The sequence below is a fragment of the Pavona decussata genome, unplaced genomic scaffold (assembly GCF_977016875.1).
Source record: "Pavona decussata unplaced genomic scaffold, jaPavDecu1.1 SCAFFOLD_250, whole genome shotgun sequence".
Classification (NCBI taxonomy): Eukaryota; Metazoa; Cnidaria; class Anthozoa; order Scleractinia; family Agariciidae; genus Pavona; species Pavona decussata.
In genome coordinates, this window is record NW_028145654.1 from 45944 (window position 1) to 65412 (window position 19469).

Here is a 19469-nt window from a genome sequence, read left to right on the forward strand (position 1 = left end):
GAAATCATTCTCGAAGATAACCGGGAGTTAGGTTGTTCATTCATTTGGACCATTTGTATACAGTAGTCTATTTTTATTGTCCGTCAGCGTATGAAAAAGCGATTACTGTCAAGCACATTATTCACGAATTGTGAGTTTCAGTAATAATCATACATTTTCAGTGATTCTATTTTGGATGAATTTGATCGAGATTATGTGATTTTGTTCGTTATAAGAGATGAAATCAGACATCAGACATCGGACGCGTGTTTCGATTCACGCACCGTTACTTAAGCTATTATGTTAATTAAGTTGAGCTTTGTCGGGGATTAAACAGTAAAAATAGTCTTTTGTTGACTTTGTTTATCACATTGCTCCGAATAATAAGAATATTATTACGGTTGATCGATTCCGGGCTGCTTAAATTAATTTGCATGTTATGTTTGGCGCGCACTGAAAAAATAAAACACGCTCAGAATTTACTGAAAATTCTTTATTTAAATCGTTAAACAATTCAAATACAAAGCAAAGTTCTTATTACAGCGTTAATCATCTTTATCCTCTTGATCGCTAGGAGGATAGAATCTCATTTTTGATGTCCTTTCATCCTTGTGTGTGATTGCGCCACAATTTAATTAAAATTCCTCCTCTTGAGGAGCCTTGTATGGATGATTTCTGTTAGTTCGCCGGGATCTTCTTGAGGGATGATCATCGTCATCCAGGTAGTTTTTAAACCGAATTCGAGGTAGTTTTTTTCTTTTCTCTTTAGGTGAGGGTACTGTGGGAGGGGGTGTTAAGATGGACGAGGGAAGTGACGCTTCCGCGGGCGTCTCTTGTGTTGCGATTGGTTCTTGGGCAGCGGTCGCCTGTGTAACCGTGGGCGTTTGGACAGCGGCTGCCTGTACAGCCACTGGTTCTTGATCTGGCATAAGATTGCTAGAAAGTTGTCTCTGTTCTTCAGAGGAGCGTGGATTTGATTCTTTGAGTCTGGAATTCAACTGTTGTTTAAACGTCAAATACTTGTTTTGCAGCTGCATGTAATGCTTTGCTCTTTCGTCATCTCCAAGGTCTGATCGTGAGAGAAGACCATCCATTGAATCTTGTAATTTCTGCATTACTGGTACTACTGGGGGAGTTTTTACGTTCTGTTTTTTGAGGTACTGTAGTAGTTCTTGCAAGGTATTATCCGCTACCGCTACGTTATCAAATCGTTCTTCGCCAGGTAGAACGTTCGTTTGCAATGTACAGTTGTCTTGAGTGGTGGTTTTAAGATCAACTAGGAGATAACCAAAGTGCCTCTGTACGGCCTGCTCATAGGGATTAATAAAGAAATCGGTGTGCCTGGGATACATTTGCTTAGCCAGGGTCAGAACTTGAAGTTTATCCCGGGGGTTCTTGAAAAGGACTAAGTAGTGACTGTTTAAGCTGATACTTCGACTGCCTTTTCCTTGATGAAATAAGTTCTGCACGATGTAAATTATGCTTAGGTTGCGATGATGGGATCCTCTTGTAAACAGGTTGACGATTCGCTTGTCTTCACCGGCATCAGCCATCTGATCATCGATCACCATTAAGTTGCCGTTTGGCGAATGTCAAAATGGGAGTCATGCTCTAGATTGGAAGGAATACCTCTGATAAATTCTATGTTTGGCATTGTTGCCATCAATTCTAGATAAGCGGGCTGCCACTGCCAATAACACCAAACAATCCTCTCTGGTGGTAGGTTGATTGCTCTTTGAGCCTGTTGCAACAAAGATTTTACCTAGACAGTCTTTCCTGATCCGGTCATCCCAGCAACCATACAAGTAAATGGATGTACAAATTGAAACCGCTGACACTTTTCTACAGAAAACGGCATAGCTCTGAAGGGAGTGAAACCAGCATTGCGGTGTTTAGACATCACGTGTCTTTGCATACTATCTTTTCTACTAAAGGATTTTTCGCAGAAGGAACAGAACCAACTCATGTCATTTCGGCGAAGACTTAACGTAAATTGAAAAAAACGTCGAATGTGTCACATTTATATAGAATTAACCCCTATTGTTTTCGCCACTACCCCCACCTCCACCACCACATTTCTATTGGTTTCCTTCACCACCGCCACCGCCCCCACCTCCACCACCACATTTCTATTGTTTTCCCTCCACCACCACCACATTTCTATTGTTTTCCTCCACCACCGCCACCGCCCCCACCTCCACCACCACGTTTCTATTGTTTTAACTCCACCACCACCACATTTCTATTGTTTTCCCTCCACCACCACCACCGCCCCCACCACCACGTTTCCATTGTTTTAACTCCACCACCACATTTCTATTGTTTTCCCTCCACCACCACCACCACCACGTTTCTATTGTTTTAACTCCACCACCACATTTCTATTGTTTTCACTCCTCCACCTCCTCCTTCTCCTCAAGTCTATTGCTTCCCCCACATCCTACACAATAAAAGGGGAACTTACTTTCTTAAACTCATTCCATGATCATGTCTCGCGTTGTAAAGAACAACCGGGGTTTCCTTCAGCTCCTTTCTGATTGCCCTTCCAAGCAGCGTCAGTTTCTCTTGAGAACAGCTACTCCACAACAGTTGCATGCGTTATTGCAAGTTATTTATAATGTACTTATAGAAAACATACCAGTGTCTGAAGAAGTTAGGGCCTTATTGCGTTCGCATAAGGATGCTCTTCTAAATCTTGCTCAGCGAAATGTTCCCTACAAGACAAAGAAATGCATCCTTGTGTAAGAGGGCAGTGGGTTTATACAAGAATTACTGACCCCTGCAATTAGAAGCTTGGGGTATCTTGTGTTATAAAAGAGACCGTGGATTCTGAAATTTGGCCATTTGTGTCTCTCTTTCAACGAGTGCTGGTCGATATGAAAAGAAAGATGGATTGGGATAAAGAGAAGGAAAGTGAAATGGAGGATTACTCAACCTCTGATGAGGAAAGTGACGATGAAGAACCCCGGATAAAAGATGTCTTGAACAACCTTTCCAACGCCGTTTCCAGAAAGCACGCTTCTTAACTATTGCATAGTATGGCTACTTCTAAAAATATCTTGTTCTGGATACCTAGTGGACTGCTACTCCGAAACCAGCGCGCAATACCAGTAACAAACATCTCAGAGCTGGTCGAGTATGTGTTACTCCCTTATAACGCTAAACTAAACCCCGTGCGCTCAATACTTTCCTAGATGGGCTGGCAGAGCTCGGAGTGAATAAGCGACTGATCAAAAATAAAAAAACTTCTAAGCGATTTGTTAGAAAAAGAAAAAAGATACCAGGATAAAGAGGACGAATCAGGTAATGAGGCTAATGATGAAAACTTGTCGGACAGCAGTGAAGAGGAGGAAACCAGTTCTGAAAATAGTCAACTTGAAGAGTCTCATAACAGCAGCCTGGAAAGTGATTGGGAAGAAGAGGCCGAGAATAGTAGCGACTCAGTTGAAAATTCAACGATAGCTCAGGGAAAAGTTCATGATCCGTGCCGACACTGCAACAGTCCACATGGATATGATACCGTAGTCATGAAATGTCCTAAGTGCTTTTGGGAAGATAACTGTAAAGTTTGCCCTATATGTGATCACAAGATTCCTCTTGAACGAAAGCACGCGAAGGAATCTCTCCGTCGATGTTATGATTGTGGCGCAATCACACACAAGGATGAAAGGACATCAAAAATGAGATTCTATCCTCCTAGCGATCAAGAGGATAAAGATGATTAACGCTGTAATAAGAACTTTGCTTTGTATTTGAATTGTTTAACGATTTAAATAAAGAATTTTCAGTAAATTCTGAGCGTGTTTTATTTTTTCAGTGCGCGCCAAACATAACATGCAAATTAATTTAAGCAGCCCGGAATCGATCAACCGTAATAATATTCTTATTATTCGGAGCAATGTGATAGACAAAGTCAACAAAAGACTGTTTTTACTGTTTAATCCCCGACAAAACTCAACTTAATTAACATAATAGCTTAAGTAACGGTGCGTGAATCGAAACACGCGTCCGATGTCTGATGTCTGATTTCATCTCTTATAACGAACAAAATCACGTAATCTCGATCAAATTCATCCAAAATAGAATCACTGAAAATGTATGATTATTACTGAAACTCACAATTCGTGAATAATGTGCTTGGAAGTAATCGCTTTTTCATACGCTGACGGACAATAAAAATAGACTACTGTATACAAATGGTCCAAATGAATGAACAACCTAACTTCCGGTTATCTTCGAGAATGATTTCAACTCTTTCAAAAATTCACCAAAGGAACGCCAGGTAAAACAATGACCTCACACTACCCAAGTGTAGGTTGCGAAAGGCCAAAGGGCTTTCACCTTCCGTGGAGCAAAAAAATTTCAAACCACCAACCGAGGCTTAGCGAATGATTTAAACTCACTGATGGTAAATAACTGCTTGGAACCATGATATTTTGTGTCTCCTACTTCATAGCGGGAAAGTTCTATAACTATTTTATGACTATTCTATTTTTAAACTATGAGATCATCGTTTTATAATGCTATATATATATATAATACTCCTCCACCCCAATGATGTCACTATACTATTTTTAGATGATGTCATCACTTTTTGATGATGTCAACCCAGGGGCTATTGTGACGTCCTACCTCCCTAACCTCCCGTTATACCATTGTTTTCAGATGATGTCACCCTCCTGGGCTATTGTGACGTCATACCTCCCTTACCTCCCGTACGCTGAACGCCCAATTCCTATCTACTGTAAGGAAGATTTCCGAATCGAAGATATCTCTAAATACAGCTCGCCGTTGTGGGGCTCTCTGAACAAGACTATAGATATATAGATAGCGGCTTTATTTACCCTCGGCCATAGCATAATTTGAATGGCCATTGTATTTTTTTGAACCGGACTGTAAATATTGCCCAAAAAATATGTATGTATGCTACATCCTAACCAGCTCAGAATTGTGTCGTAAACGCTCGTAAGAAACAGGCCCCCAGCCACCTCGTTTCTCACTCATTCCGATAGGACTAAGTGCTTTTAAGTTTGCATTAATTTAAAATATCAGAAAATCGGTCGAATTTTAAACGTGCATGGATGCAAACGAAAGAGCTGTCCACTCGGTCGTTCAGCTGTTCATCTGGTTCCGCATGTTCGTTCACTCGGTTTTTCATTTGTTCGTTTTCGTCTGCAAGCACTAGGTGGACCGTTTGATCGTTAACTTGGTCACTCGACTATCCGTTCGTGTGCGTTTCTGGGTTAAAGTGAACTTTGATTCCATCAAGTTTAATTACTAGTCAATAAAGATTCTTCCAAAATATTTTTGTCCTTCAGTTTTGAATTACACTTTTTATTACCTTTAGCTTGCAATTAGGCTTGCAATTAGGCTTGAAAACCGCCTTTAAAAGCGGGATGAAAACCTTGATTAGCTTTTAACCGTAGATTAGCGATAATCGGCTATCCTTCAACCCGACCCTGTGCTCTAACCAACTGAGGTACGAGGTGAGCTGGGAGCTGCTCGTTGAAATTAAACTGAATAAGTTTGATAATGTTGCCTGTTTCTTTTTCTTCTGCTATATTTGTCTCCAATCTCAGAAGTCAATCTCCTTCCGATAAAAAAACCCTGCTGAATATAATCCCATGGAATGGTAGGGCTAGATGGCTGTTTAAGACGGTTGTCTTAATGTTTTAAGGCCAATGCATTTTTATTCAAAACTCCCTTCAACGAGAAGTCTCCCGGAAATAAGTCGCGAGGCTTGTCACACGATATTTTATTGTCTTCCAAATTTCCTGCCCAGTTCTCCCCCCATCTTAATTGCGCAGGAACAAACGTGTCACGTATTTTTGCCGCCAAACTTGGTTAAGTTAACACGACGAACTACAAAATAATCTCTCAGCAGCAAAGACATTTATTAATGTCGTCATAAAATTACATAAGAGAACAGCAATATACATAGCGGATAAATATTGTCGGCTATTACATGGGTCGTGGTTCGTGCATTCTGAACAATTGATTGTTTTGAAAGAGTCTTGAAAGCCTATTTTGTTATTGCATGAAAACGTTCTAGACTTTTTGAACGAGCTTTGAAAGCCTTTGCAAGTTACGGTTCTTAATTGGGAGAGCACCCACACAAAACAGCTTTCCGTCCAAAACCAATCTCCAATTGTCTGAGTTTTATTTGACATTAGTGGCACGAACCATCATGCCATTTAATATCCCAACAACAACATGTCATTAACTATTCTCACTGTCTAAATAACCACGACACTAGCCTGTGCGGAACACTGGAATGTTTGTAATGCCTCGGTGTTTTAAAGGCAATGCCACACGTGTCTCTTGGGACTTCATCTGCCTATTTAAGCAATCTATTCCTGCTCTTTGGTCCGTCTCGCAAAGTTACGCCATTCTGGGATTTCAGAATGTTTTTTACCCACCCAGCCCCCCTTCGGCGACGCGGCCTACCTTTCCTTTCTCTGTCTTACGACCCTCTTTTTTTGCAAAATCTCTTCTCCCATATCTTAATTCAGCAAAGGCAGTGAGTGGTTGTAATGACAGTGAAAATGGCTTACTAGTCACTAAAGACACTTGTGTACAATCTACGCTATTTATGTCTGAATTTCGTGTGGCTAAAGTCACACGAACCATCAAGTCAATAATAATATTCCAGCAACAAATATGTTCTCAAACAAGCTTAAGTTTAAAAAAACGTTTAAAAGCTTGAACATGCAGTCGGTATACATACATGTAATCTACGTTATATACACGGTGTCGTCTTGCAGACATTGTGCCACCCATTTGAAAAAGAAGTACGCACAATTTGCAACAGGACAACACTTAACTCGATCTAATCAACGTTTGCCTAGCATGCATCTCAAATGTTCAAGGAAGTTTTGCTTTTTTTTTGGTGTCAGTTAATGTAAACTTTAGATTATTCTCCTTTATAAAGGACTCTACGTAAAACATGTAAATTAACACCCTACCATGGAGTCACTACGAATAGAGATACTGTATTACCAAAGTCTTTTTCATTTTATGTGCTTTTCTCTTTTTTTTTTTTTTTTTGCAATTATGGTCTTTAGTGATGTATATGTATTTCCCAAGTCAACTTTTTCAACTAAATATACTTTGAAGTGACATGCATGCAACTGAACTAAAATCCTTTGTACATGTGGCATACAAGTGGGCTGATGGGAGGGACGAAACCGCTTATGACCGTTCACTGTAAAACGTTAATGTTGTGTGGACTAGTAAACTTCTTCAATCTTCAATCTTGCCGAATTCCTCGCCCACATATAACTGAATGTTGAAAAATTATTACACCAGGAAGTTCTCTTAGATCAACTCCCCCCTTCCTTCGCCCCTTCCACTGCCACAAGCCTTAAAAAAAGCCGCAGTAAAACCCCCACGATTTACTAAAGACTTGCGTTACTTTCCTCCTAATAACATGAATGTATAGGGTAGACTCCCATCATCTCAATCCTCTTGCTATCTTAATGGATGCTGTGTACACTTTTTATGCTATACCAAACTCCCCCATTCTAAATAAATTCCTTTGGGTGTTCGAGATAGTGGGAGTCCACTGTAGCTAATAAGCCCTCAAACATGCAGCACCTATCGTTAAAGAGATTTGATAAATTTACCAGTGTTATTGTAATGTTTTGTCCTTTGTCTAAGGATGCGAGTCGGTTATCAAATGAAATCTTTCCAGACTGATAAAATGTCTGATATCAGATCCTTGATATTTTACTTAACTCGTACATCTTATTTCGAAGCGCAACCTTGATTCTGTCAATAATGTGGTCCTAACTTTCACTGTGGTTGTCACTCAGTATGGTTGAGTGCAATCAAAGTCAAATTCATAAAGATTTTAAGAGTTCACACTAGCTTCTGAGTTTGTGGGTGGGTGCAACCAACCTTAAACTGATGGCGGTTTAAGTTCACACTTTTCAAGTTGCGAGTATTAGCGGAGCTCTCGCGCGCGCCGCAGGCGCGCGCAGCGGAGCCCCATAGCTAAGAGAATCTGGTAACCCGTGAATGCGAGAAATTTTGGTTTGGTTATGACGTCACTTTTGTCCATCCATACGACCGTACGTCCGTCCGTCCGTACGCAGCGGTTGTTTCGCCCGAAAGTCCCGATTCGCCAACGGCATATATCGCCCGGGCTCACGTCGATTAGCGCGATGTTTAAAATAATAAAATGGAAAACTTACATTGGAAAAAAAAGCTATAAGACCTACACAATAAAACGAGCGAAGAGAGTCAGTAAAAATTGTACAAACAAACTAAAAGAGGTCCTTATGTTGAGGTGCCGAGTTTAGGAATTTACCTACAAGATGATTGATTATAATTTCAAGACAAATAGCTGGCATGTCGATTTGTAACAAATATTATTTAATTGATTTACTTTTGTTAGCGGGAAATTTTACCGCGAAGTGAAAACTTAGAACTAACAGGAGCTTATGAGCTCCTGGAACTAATCATGAAAATCCATATGGAATTTGTGAATACGGTGTGATTTCGTCCTGCGAATCGACGCAAGTTCGGGCGAAACGCTTTCGGGCGAGTCGACTTTCGGGCGAAACAACCGCAATTTAAGTTCCACAGGAAAACTCAGGTTGTGTGAAGCTGTGCTGCGATCGTGCTGCGATCGAACTGCGACCCTTGTTTATTTAGCGGGAAGTTGCCTTTAAGAAAAACACAAAGACATTTTAAAGACAACAAAATACAAAGTCAAGTTATGTAACCGACAGCGGGAGAAACAGCAAGACGACTATCGGCGGGAGAAACAAATCGACTTGCACATCATCAGAATTTTGAAGTGAAACCATCTTACTTCGACCCGGCGCGACGGATCGTTGAATTTTTCCTCTTGAAGTGAAACGTTTCGCTCACTTGATGTTGTAAAACGAACAGAAAATCAGGAATTGGAATAAAAGGACTGGTTATTCTCAGAAGAGGCGAGTATATTCATGTGATTTTGTTGACAAAATTTTGCTTGTTTGTTGTCTTGCAAGAACTTGTTGTTTTGCGCGCAGTGTTGACACGCCGTTTGCGTTTAATAAGCTAAATACTGCAACAGAATGCTGTTGAGCTCACTTTTTTCGGTCCATGTTCATTATTTCCCTTGGAGTTTTATTTTCTAATCTACTCCAAATTTTGCCTTCCAACAGCGGGAGAAAGAGTATAACTACGAATCGCGGCTGGCGGGAGAGGACGTGGCATAAACAGCAACCGAATCTTGAAGTGAATTAACTCATTTTACTCCGATCCGGCTTGGCGAGACGTTGGATTTTTCCTCTTGAAGTGGAACGTTTCGCTCAATTAACGTTGTAAAACGAACGAAAAAATCAGCAGTGGAATAAAAGGACTGGTTATTCTCAGAAGAGGCGAGTATATCCATGTGATTTTGTTGACAAATCTTTGCTGGTTTGCAAGATATTGATTTCTTGCAATGTTGACAAAATACTGCTAACTTAATTTAGAGCATTCTTTTTCGCTCATTGAACACAAATACTTAAAAGAATAGGATATAACGGCAAAGATTTAGATGTGTGAGTATTCTTGACTGAAAGTCTTTTCAAAGAACGTTAAAAGCAAAGTGTGATTTCATTTTCATCAAATGAATATAATTAGCTTACACAAAATATTTATTCGCTTGTTTGTGCAAATTTTTTAAAGATCGTAAGTGTTTAGTTTATTTCTGTACAGATTGTTATATACCGGTATATATACAAGTTCGCATCGAAAAAGAACAATGACGACAGAAAAAAAAATATCAATAGGAAGCTATAGGAGGAAGTACCCGTCCTGAATATTTACCTTCAGTGTACATACATTTATTAGTTTGATATTTGATTTTGGACCCCCACTCACATAATCATGTAGCTTAGGATGCCTCTTTTACTGAAATGGGTTTTTGGGTTCAAAACGATACCTTACTACCTTGTATAACAGGTAGTATATTTATTCACATGAAGCCAAGTATAATTTAAAGTTTAATTTTGAAGCGGCAGTGTATTTTGCAGAATGCCAAATGCTGAATTCATAAAAGTCCTTTTATGGAATGGCTGCCATAACAACAACTGACTTAAAGCTAACTGTCTGCCAGTATAACCCTAGACAGTAAAGAGAAGTGCTCAGACCTAAATAACTTCATTTGTTGCTTAAAGGGGAAGTATGATGGGGTTTAATTGACCTCTTTTGTTAAAAATGGTGAAGTAAGACCTTCACTTTGCTACAAAATAATTCTAGACCTATAAGAGGAGAAAAATCAACTCAATTCTTGACAGGAACAACTCGTGATTTGTTATAGCAGATTTTCGAAACAAAAATATGAGAACTTGAAAAACGTTAGCCTAATATTTTTCAAGTTTCAATCCATTGCGACCTACTCTGTCCCTGGCGAGAGGCACTAATCGACAGTTTTCATGCACTGGGGTGATAATTTATAACAAACCTAGACAACTATTTTTTTTGTTTCTGTTGTCAGACAAACATTTTGGGGTTTTGAAATTACATCAAATTTTGTGTTACTTCCCCTTTAATGCTAATCTGTCATAGGTAGCATTAAAGATGCAACATTTGGCATTCAGGGCTGAGTTGCTCGAAGCATGGTTAGTGCTAACCATTGGTTAAGAGGTATTAAAACCTATAGGTTGTCATGGCATTTAACCCGGGTTAGCGCTAACCATGCTTCGAGCAACTGGGCCCAGCAAAATACCCCTGCCGGTTAAGCAACAAAAAATATTATTAAGGTCTAAGCACTTTTCTTTACTATCTAGGGTTAAGCAATTCACCAATTTAACGCAAAGCATGTGGCACTCCGTCCACTTCTAGTGCTGCACCTTTTCTTTGCCGGCAATGGTCAAGTTCACACTCGCTATCATCACTCTCACTCTCACTAAACATCCCCTCACTTTCACTACACCATGTTTCGCCCACAACAACGTCGTCTCCATCACTTTCGTGATCATCATCGTCAGATGTGTGTTTGTTAGCTTGTAAAAGACGCTGGCCTGGCACTTTCATTGTCGCTGTAATGTCTGTCCCCTTGCTTCTTGTAGTTGACTGGTTATTAGCACAATGTTTCATTTCTCATTTTTTTCTTGTATGGGAGTGTTTTTTTCAAGTAAATGTCAAGTTCAAAAACATAAAGAGATTTTAACCCTGTAGACAATAGTACTAACTCTTTCCAATTGTAATCCTTGGTCTCGATTTCGTCGGTTCTTGACGGTTGCTTGATTTTGCAAATCTTTGAAGAAATGGAGATGATTTAAATGGTCCAGGTATATTTTAACTAGCTCCTCAGAAGCCACAAAGGTACAGTCTATAGAAGAAAAGTCTGTAATTTCTTTCACTGTGTTCAGCTTTCCTTCATTGTTTGCGCTGACTTTAATTTGTACCTTAATTTTTTTTATCCGGGAAAGGGCGTGGAATTCTGCACATCATGGAGCCAGCCAACCAATTTTTGCATGAAGCGCACTGCAGCTGCTTTTCCTTAACCTTGTAGGAACTATCTTTGACAAATTCCATGTAGAACTCTCCAACATCATGGTAATCATTTACAGTATATGGTCACAAATTCAAGCAAAATAATATAATTATAGCCAGGGACATGTTTTTCTCTGAACTTTCTTATGCCTTCATGAAATTATGATTAGCTGGGTACTGTTGAAAAAAAAAAAAACCTCCTCCCTCTCTGTTACAAATGCCCTTATGTAATCTGACAGAACAGGTGCATCTTCAATGTGCAATGCTATGTCGTGACCAACCCTCCATGCATTTCTCTTTATTCTTGATCTTTGCAATTTTCATAGTAATATAGTCACTGAGCCATCTTCTAAATTTCTTCATCTTATTTGTCATGAAAAATTTTCCCATTTTATAGAACTGCTATCGATAATGGCTAGCATCTCTAACTGCAGAATTAGTTCTTTCAGCTTCCCCCTGGCCACTGTCTTCATGTGGTCGATGTATCATCTTCTGTTAATCATTTCGGTATCTTGGAACCTGACTTCATCAAACATCTTAATTAACTACTGCATCATAAATACTGTACATGCAGTATTTATGATATGGATCACATTAAGAAATGGCTACGATTGTATTTCATCACCAGAAAAATTGATTTTTAAAGAGAGTCTATTGGTATGTTAAAGAGAGTATACAGTTACAATCAATTTGTATGATGAATGAACATTTTTTTCAAAAAAGAAGGTAGGGGGCTAGGTCAATGTAATTATTTATATGGAATATTAGAATGATTCCTTGGCAAAGCAAACAACAGCTATTTATATAAATGTGGTTTATAATATAAAACCACTGCATTCTCTATGCAGTGAATGTCAGCCTTTATACCATTTTAATTTTTAGTAAAGGATTTTTGAAAGTGAAATGTATTAGTTAATTAAGATGCAAATTATGTCATTAAATGTTAAGACTCCAGAAATGCTTGTATTTTCTATTTTAGAGGAGGTTTTAAACTTAAGTTAAAAGGGGTGATAGGGGGGAGTGGGCATGGTATTTTACCATGGTTTGGAGGATAGCTCATGAGGGGAGGGGGGAAACAGAAAAAATATTAATTTTAGAACATCATTGGGTGGGGGGGGGGGGGGGGGGCTTCCAAAATATGAAAGGGAAAATTTTATAAATAATCATAGGCGCCTATATGCATAAATAATGAACCTTCTCTCAGGACTGTTTTAAGATCTGCCACTGCCTGGGCACAAAAGCCATGCACAGAGGGTCTAACCTTTTTTTGGTAGATTAAGACCTTGAGTTTTAGCCGTAACAAAAATAAATTGATGTAAGCTTGTTATTTGCCATCACAGATCATAACAGATGTGATGAAAACACTGTATGGCTCAAGAATCACTTTGTTAATGGAAGTTTTTGTTGAGGCAGTTCATAAACTTGTAAATTATTTATTCTTGTTTGAAAGTTCTGTGCACTTTTCCCATCAAGGTATAGATCCAGTTGTGTATTAAATTTCTTACCTTTTTATGAATGTTTATGATGGCAGGAACCAAATAGAATAGGCACTTACTGATGTAACATTTTTCTTCAGCACAAAAGATTTTAGTTAGTTGGCAAGGTAGGGCTATTGCTCTAGCATGGTGTGTACAACAGAGATTGGCCACTGGATGCTTGTGCCAAGCTGTGTTTATAAGCATCAGAGAACTGTCACTCAATATTATTATTCTTATAACTATTCAATTGATAAATCCAGGCTTGACAAAAATATGCTGAACATGGGGCATTCCCTGTATACATTTCCCATCACTCACCAATAATCTGGAGAGGAGATGGCTGATATTCAGGTCATGTTTAATGCAACCAGACCCTGGCTTCTGTTGATAACTGTGATTACAGATAAAAGGTCAAACTTCTTATCAGCCATCTCTTTTAATGAAAAGAAAACTTTCAAACATGGTAGTGAGTAATGAATTATGAAAATTATTATGTGTAGGTATTAATTTTTACAGGGCAATCTCAGCTATTTGAACCCTCAATTTTTAATCAACACTCCTGATTCTTTGAACAAATAGTTGTTAATTCTCTTGAATTTGCTTCAGTCAAATTTTTACCTCCTATTTTTTTTTTAACAAAATTCTGTTTCCCTTGCAGGTTAAAAACAATTGGTATTCCACTTTAGTGATTCAGATATCATTATTATACAAACGTAACTACCGGTATACTTCAAGTTAATTGTTAAATTCTTTTACTTACTTTTGATTACCCTACAATAACTGTTTATTTTTCATGGGTTTTGTGACGTCAGTGACCAGTGCTACAGTTTTCTACACCTTATCACATAGTCTAGTATACCTTTCTCAGTAACATAAGGAAAAACACTAAATAAAATATTATTTTCCTTTTCCATTCTGTCCACTGGGTTTACAGGTGTATGAAAAATCTTCTATATTTATATAAGGAGAGTATAAACCACTGATTGTTTTGAAGAAGGAAGTAATAAAATGCTTTTAATTTGCAATATTTCAAGCAAAATGTTAGCTGTATATCATTTTGGGAATAGAGAAGAGGACTATCTTATGCACACTCAACTCTCTTTAAAACCAGATGATAAAAAGTAAAGTAAGGAATATTTTTACAGAATGCTTATTAAATGATGCATGGTAGGTATCCTGCTGTGTAAAAATGAATGGGACTTCTCAGATGAGGTGCTATCCATAAGCTGGAGTGGTGTCTGAGGCTGCAGCGGTGTAGTGTTTAGCAGTCTAATGACTTCTTCAATTAGGATTTTGCTTGTAAGGACAACAGGTTAATAGGTTGAAGCAAGGCCTGTACTTAAATTGAACAAGATGCCCTTAATCCGCATTATACGAAATGCTTAATGTAGCCCCATTTATTCCCCATGATATGTTTTGCAGATATTTAAAACTATCCTCCCTTCGCAATTGAAATAGTTGAATGGTTTTATTCAGAGAGACTGCGTGATATTTTATCATTGTGTTACTGGGAATCATAGCGGGAATAACTGTGCAATAACATCATGACCCCACTGAACTGGTCTGGCTTCCTTCGCTTTAAATTATCCAATCTGTTTGTGAAAGCGTAGTTTCTTCGGTACTACTTAGAAGTTATTATTTCGATTTACCGCTTGAAAAAGGTTTGTTTTCTTTTCGAAAACGGCAGATCAGAGTCTTAAATTCAGACATGTGGCCGCCATTGAACAAAAAACAACTTTTCCAAATGGTGATTTGCTTTGACGTCACACAGTTAGAGATAAGTGGGTCCCCTCCCTCATGATATACACGCCGATAATGGATTTTGATTGGGCCGTTTTTGTTCAAGACAATCAGAACAATAAATCCCTTCTGGGAGAGGGCAGAATTTAATCTAGGTTTTATGAATAAATCAAATAATGATTTGACGTCACACAGGAAGGGATGAGTGGGTCCCCTCTCTTGTGATATGTGCCTAAATAATAGATTTTGATTGGGCTGCTTCTGTTGAAGAAAATCAGAACAATACATCCCCACTAGGGGAGGACATATTTTAATGCATAAATTAATGTGCACATTTGTGGCTACAATGAAGAAAAAAAAAAGATACCCGACCCAAACCTAGACACGGCCTGGCCTGCGGGCATTCCATGTAAAAACCAGAGAATAAAATCTGCAGTGTAAATTTGTGTGACGAAGAAAACCCCGTAATTTTCTCCTCAGTATTACCTCAGTAACGAAATGTGGTCCATGCAAGGTAAAGTAAAACTCTTTGACTTTGGCAGGATTCAAACCCGTTACCCCAGGATTTTGATCACTGATAGACCAAATGTACTCACTCTAGGGCAATGCGAAATTTAATTGGTTTCCTTCTCACACAGAAATTTACACTCCAGAGATAATTATCTGATTTCCCAGCTGTATAATCAGCACTGTACAGCACAAAATTTCATTACCCCTAGTTAACTGTTGTTTTATTTCTTTACTTTACTCCAAGTGAACTCTCATGTAGCAACGTGTAAAAAAAAAAACTGCTGGGGATAACTGACCCCACAACTGCCTGATGGGTTTTTTTGGTAAAGATTTTGACAGGGACAGTTGAGGATTTAATTACCCAAGTGTTATTTAATTTAATGTCAAACAATTTGCTTACTTTAAAAACCAGGTACAAATGGCTAGGGACAGCAAAAACATTTTTTTCCTGTTGAATAAATTATTAAACTTACAAAATTGATTGCATTCAACAATAAATTACATAGAAAGAACGCACTCCTTACACAGATTGGAGTCGAGATTTATTGGGACGACCAACCTTGATTGCGATGAATGAAAGGATCTTGGAACATTAATCTGGCACCCCCTGCAGATTTTGTAGGGGGAGATAATATTATCACCAACTTAGCAAAGGAGGGAGAACCTAGGATAAAGGTCAGCAAATGCACTCTCTAAATAAATCCAGTTTTGATTATTACTAGTTTTCATATATAAAAAGCAGCAAAAGGCACAAGTGATTGTCATGTTGACTTTGCAATATCAAGAATAAGAGGCAGACAATTGCAATTACTGCTGTGGTTTCCCTGAACAAAACAGTACCACTTTGCACTCTCAAAACAAAAGAATTAATGTGATTTACAGGAAATTATGAAAGGTTCATGTTTTTCCTATCCCTTGACTCTCTAGTAAATCAATATCAAAGGCATGGAACTGAACACCTAGTTTAAGTTTATACAAAAACCAAAATAAACAACTTTATGTGTACAAGAATAGCTATCAACCTGGGAAAAACAGAAATTTTTAAAATGAGCTTTTTAATCTAATTTATTTAATTAATCAGCAACAAGTACAGTACAGTATTTTAATTAAAGAAAATAGAAAAATGACACAAAGCTAACTTGACTTGAAATATTTATCCTGTATTCAAACATCACCAATGTGCATCTCCCTCAAATAGAACCTAAACATCAACAAAAAAAATCACTCAATTTGACTAGAAAACGAAATTTAAAATATTTTGAAAATCCCCATGATTAATTACTCTTTAATTGGTCCGCAGTTTGAATATTATGTAATCTAACCGACCACATGAATTCATATAACGACACTGGCCTACTATTGTCCGTATTTGCTTGCAATTTTAACATTATCTTTATTCAACATCAGAGGTTTCTTTTAGAAAATTGCTCCCTCTAGTACAAAGGTGTGCATTAATAAGAGCTTACATAAGTTGACAAAGATTTGAAGTTAGTCCTTACCTCCTAGATTGACAGAGCCGTCGGACCTTTTGCCTTTCGCCGACACAGCAAAACCCTTTCTACCTTTGACATTCATCACACTAAAAATTTTCCTTCAACCCAATAAATCTGCTATAGAACGGAACATTTTTCAGTCACGCAGGAAAAATAAGATGAGGCGTAGGAATTTACTTCGATCGCCTCCAAATTTGAAAACTTCTGCAAAGTTTCCTGGCGCTTTAAAAGATCCTTGATCCACCACGCTGATTAGATGCGCCATCCTAAACACTGCTATTTTTATCCAAATCTCTAGTACAAAGCAAAACTAAATTCTCCTATTCGCGGCCGCCATATTTGTGTACGAAGAATCTGGGTACTAGCAATGTTGGTTCCTACGCGCGGGGGCTCTGGGGACGAGATTTGGGCAAGGTGACTATATGGTACCTTAACATGAATTACTTGCCATTTTTTTAGACAATAGCCCTTTTCACGGTTGACTTTTCTCATTTGCATTACAATGTTATCCAACGTGGATGTGAGGCAATTTCGGGCTAAAACTACAAAATAGCCCGAAATTGCCTCACATACATGCTAGATTTCATTGTAATGCAAATGAGCAGAGTTAACCGTGAAAAGGGCTATTGTCTGATAAGGTCTGTTAAGACAAAATCAGCAATAAATAATTGTACCCTCTTTATTACATTGTTACTGTAATTGTTGATGGGCAGTTTGTTGCGTATTCACTAAAAGTATATATATATCTGCAGAAAGGATGAGGAACTGGTAAGGTCACTACGTTCATACGATAAGCAGATTTCTATAAATGCTATGAAAAAAATCAGAGCTCCGCTTTTAGGCTTGGCTAAATATATATTACATTAACACAATCTCGTGAAACGAAAATTGGGAAAATTAAGTCCAGTTTGAACAAAATTCGACCTTGCACCGATAGGATTGGAAAAACAATTTTCTGTAGAACGATTAAGTCTGGAGGGAAATTCGTATCCCGTCTCACTAACATCATGTTAATACAAATTAACATTTCCGCCACTTTTTTCCCAAAAAAATTCAAGCTTTTGCAATTACTCTCAAAATAAAAATCCTCTTTAGAACGTTTGCGCGAAAAAGTTCTGCCTCACAGATTTTTTTCATACTTTAGGTATGGTCAGCTAATAAGTTATTGATGTCAGAAATGCAAAAAAAAAAAAAAAAAAAAAAAATGGGGATCACCGACCTTCGTTTCAGAGATATAGCGCTGGAAAAATACCCTTATTTTGAAAAGTTGGGCCTTCGTAACTCAAAATGATCTCCATAGGTTTAAGTTTAAAATATTCAATATGACTAACTGGAGACAAACTTTTTTAGTTAAATTTTATCTAAGGGTGTATGTTTCGTAAATTAGTCCAACTGGTGTCATCCTCGTAATTAAATGTAGCCCTTAAAGAGGACATTTGCGATCGTCACACAGCCAAAAAAAAAGGGAGCAATTCGATGGCGCGTGGACAGAAAAATAGAAATTAATCAAACTTCTGCTTCATAGATTTTTATCACTTTTCCTTAAAACGTAGACAATCTATAAAGAAAGTGATCAATTGAAAAAAAAGTGCGGGTCACCAAACATCTACGAGAGTTATAAGCTAGACAAAGTAGTCGTTGTTGTGACAGATTTCCAAAGTCACGTTTTTGCGTGACAGGCCGGAGAAGCACTGGAACCTAAACAGGGCTATCCATCCTGTAATTCACAGCTCAAGATGGTTGCTCGATTCAATGTTTTCGTTCGAGTGTGCTGTCAAAACTCTGATCGTTTAAGTTGTTTATTGCTGTTCTACCTTAAAAACTTTTACAGCTGTTTAGCCAATGCGAAGAAAATGCATCTATAGCCGTTAGCAAGGCGAAAATGTGAGAAGTAAGCTTATTTATTTACCTAGAATGGGTATGTGGAGATTGATTGTACACGGGTTTAGTGATCAATAAAATTGCTCTCTTGTAAGGTAAGACTTTCTCGTTTACTATCAAAACTTAAAAAAAGCTTAAAGGTGACTTCGTTTGACGATTAGACGACATAACACTGGACGAAAAAATGGATTTGGTCCTAATTTGCACTTAGCAAATTTAAGCAAATTTGGTAAAAAGATACAGCAAACAAGTAGCAATGATGGTAAATGCCACATTTGCTATAGGTTTTGCACGGGGTAGCAAATGAGTATGCAAATGCGGCATTAACCACCTTTGCCACTAGTTTGCTATATCTTTTTTACAAATTTGCTTAAATTTACTACATGCAAATTGGGACCAAATCCATTTTTTCGTCCAGTGTAAAGTATTGCATTTCAATTATTTTGTTATATCGAGAGTCAAGTAAATATATAAATCTCTTGGCGCGAAATACCCGCAGGTTTCAACGCCTTTTCTAGGACTTTTTGTTGCAACCTTAACCCGTCTAATCATTTCAAGTTGAGTTTTCGTTTTCAAAACTGTACAACGGAGATGAATTTCCCCCTTTCCCTTCTTTTTAATGCTGTCACATCGGCCGACATGTGTGTTTACCTCCTTGTGTATCGTCAACCATGAATTGCGCGTGACATTGCGTGGCGTGTGCGTTACTTGCGCACTGAAGATGCGCATAAACAATTAGCGTGAAAGTACCTGTATGTTTGATTAAGAGTGATATTGTGAGGAGAAATTAGATGCTGGTCACTACTGGGGCTTAAAAGATTAATGCCGAGAAAATGGCGACTTTTCTTGTCTGAACAACTTTGTGATAATGCCGTTAAATGTTTAAGAGGGCAGTGATACTTTTGAAAGGGGT

The 19469-nt window shown here is 38.1% G+C and overlaps 2 long non-coding RNA genes across 2 annotated transcripts; one reads left to right on the forward strand and one right to left on the reverse strand.

The window, feature by feature from the left end:
- The first annotated feature begins 8284 nt into the window (after nucleotides 1-8284).
- Nucleotides 8285-10419, forward strand: LOC146456986 (uncharacterized). Its single transcript, XR_014858645.1, has 2 exons — nucleotides 8285-8921; nucleotides 9135-10419. It is a non-coding gene; the product is annotated as an uncharacterized LOC146456986 (long non-coding RNA).
- A 2144-nt stretch (nucleotides 10420-12563) lies between these two features.
- LOC146456987 (uncharacterized) lies at nucleotides 12564-16820 on the reverse strand. Its single transcript, XR_014858644.1, has 3 exons — nucleotides 16682-16820; nucleotides 15583-16383; nucleotides 12564-13323 (listed from the first exon to the last, which is right to left on the reverse strand). It is a non-coding gene; the product is annotated as an uncharacterized LOC146456987 (long non-coding RNA).
- Between the last annotated feature and the right edge of the window lie 2649 nt (nucleotides 16821-19469).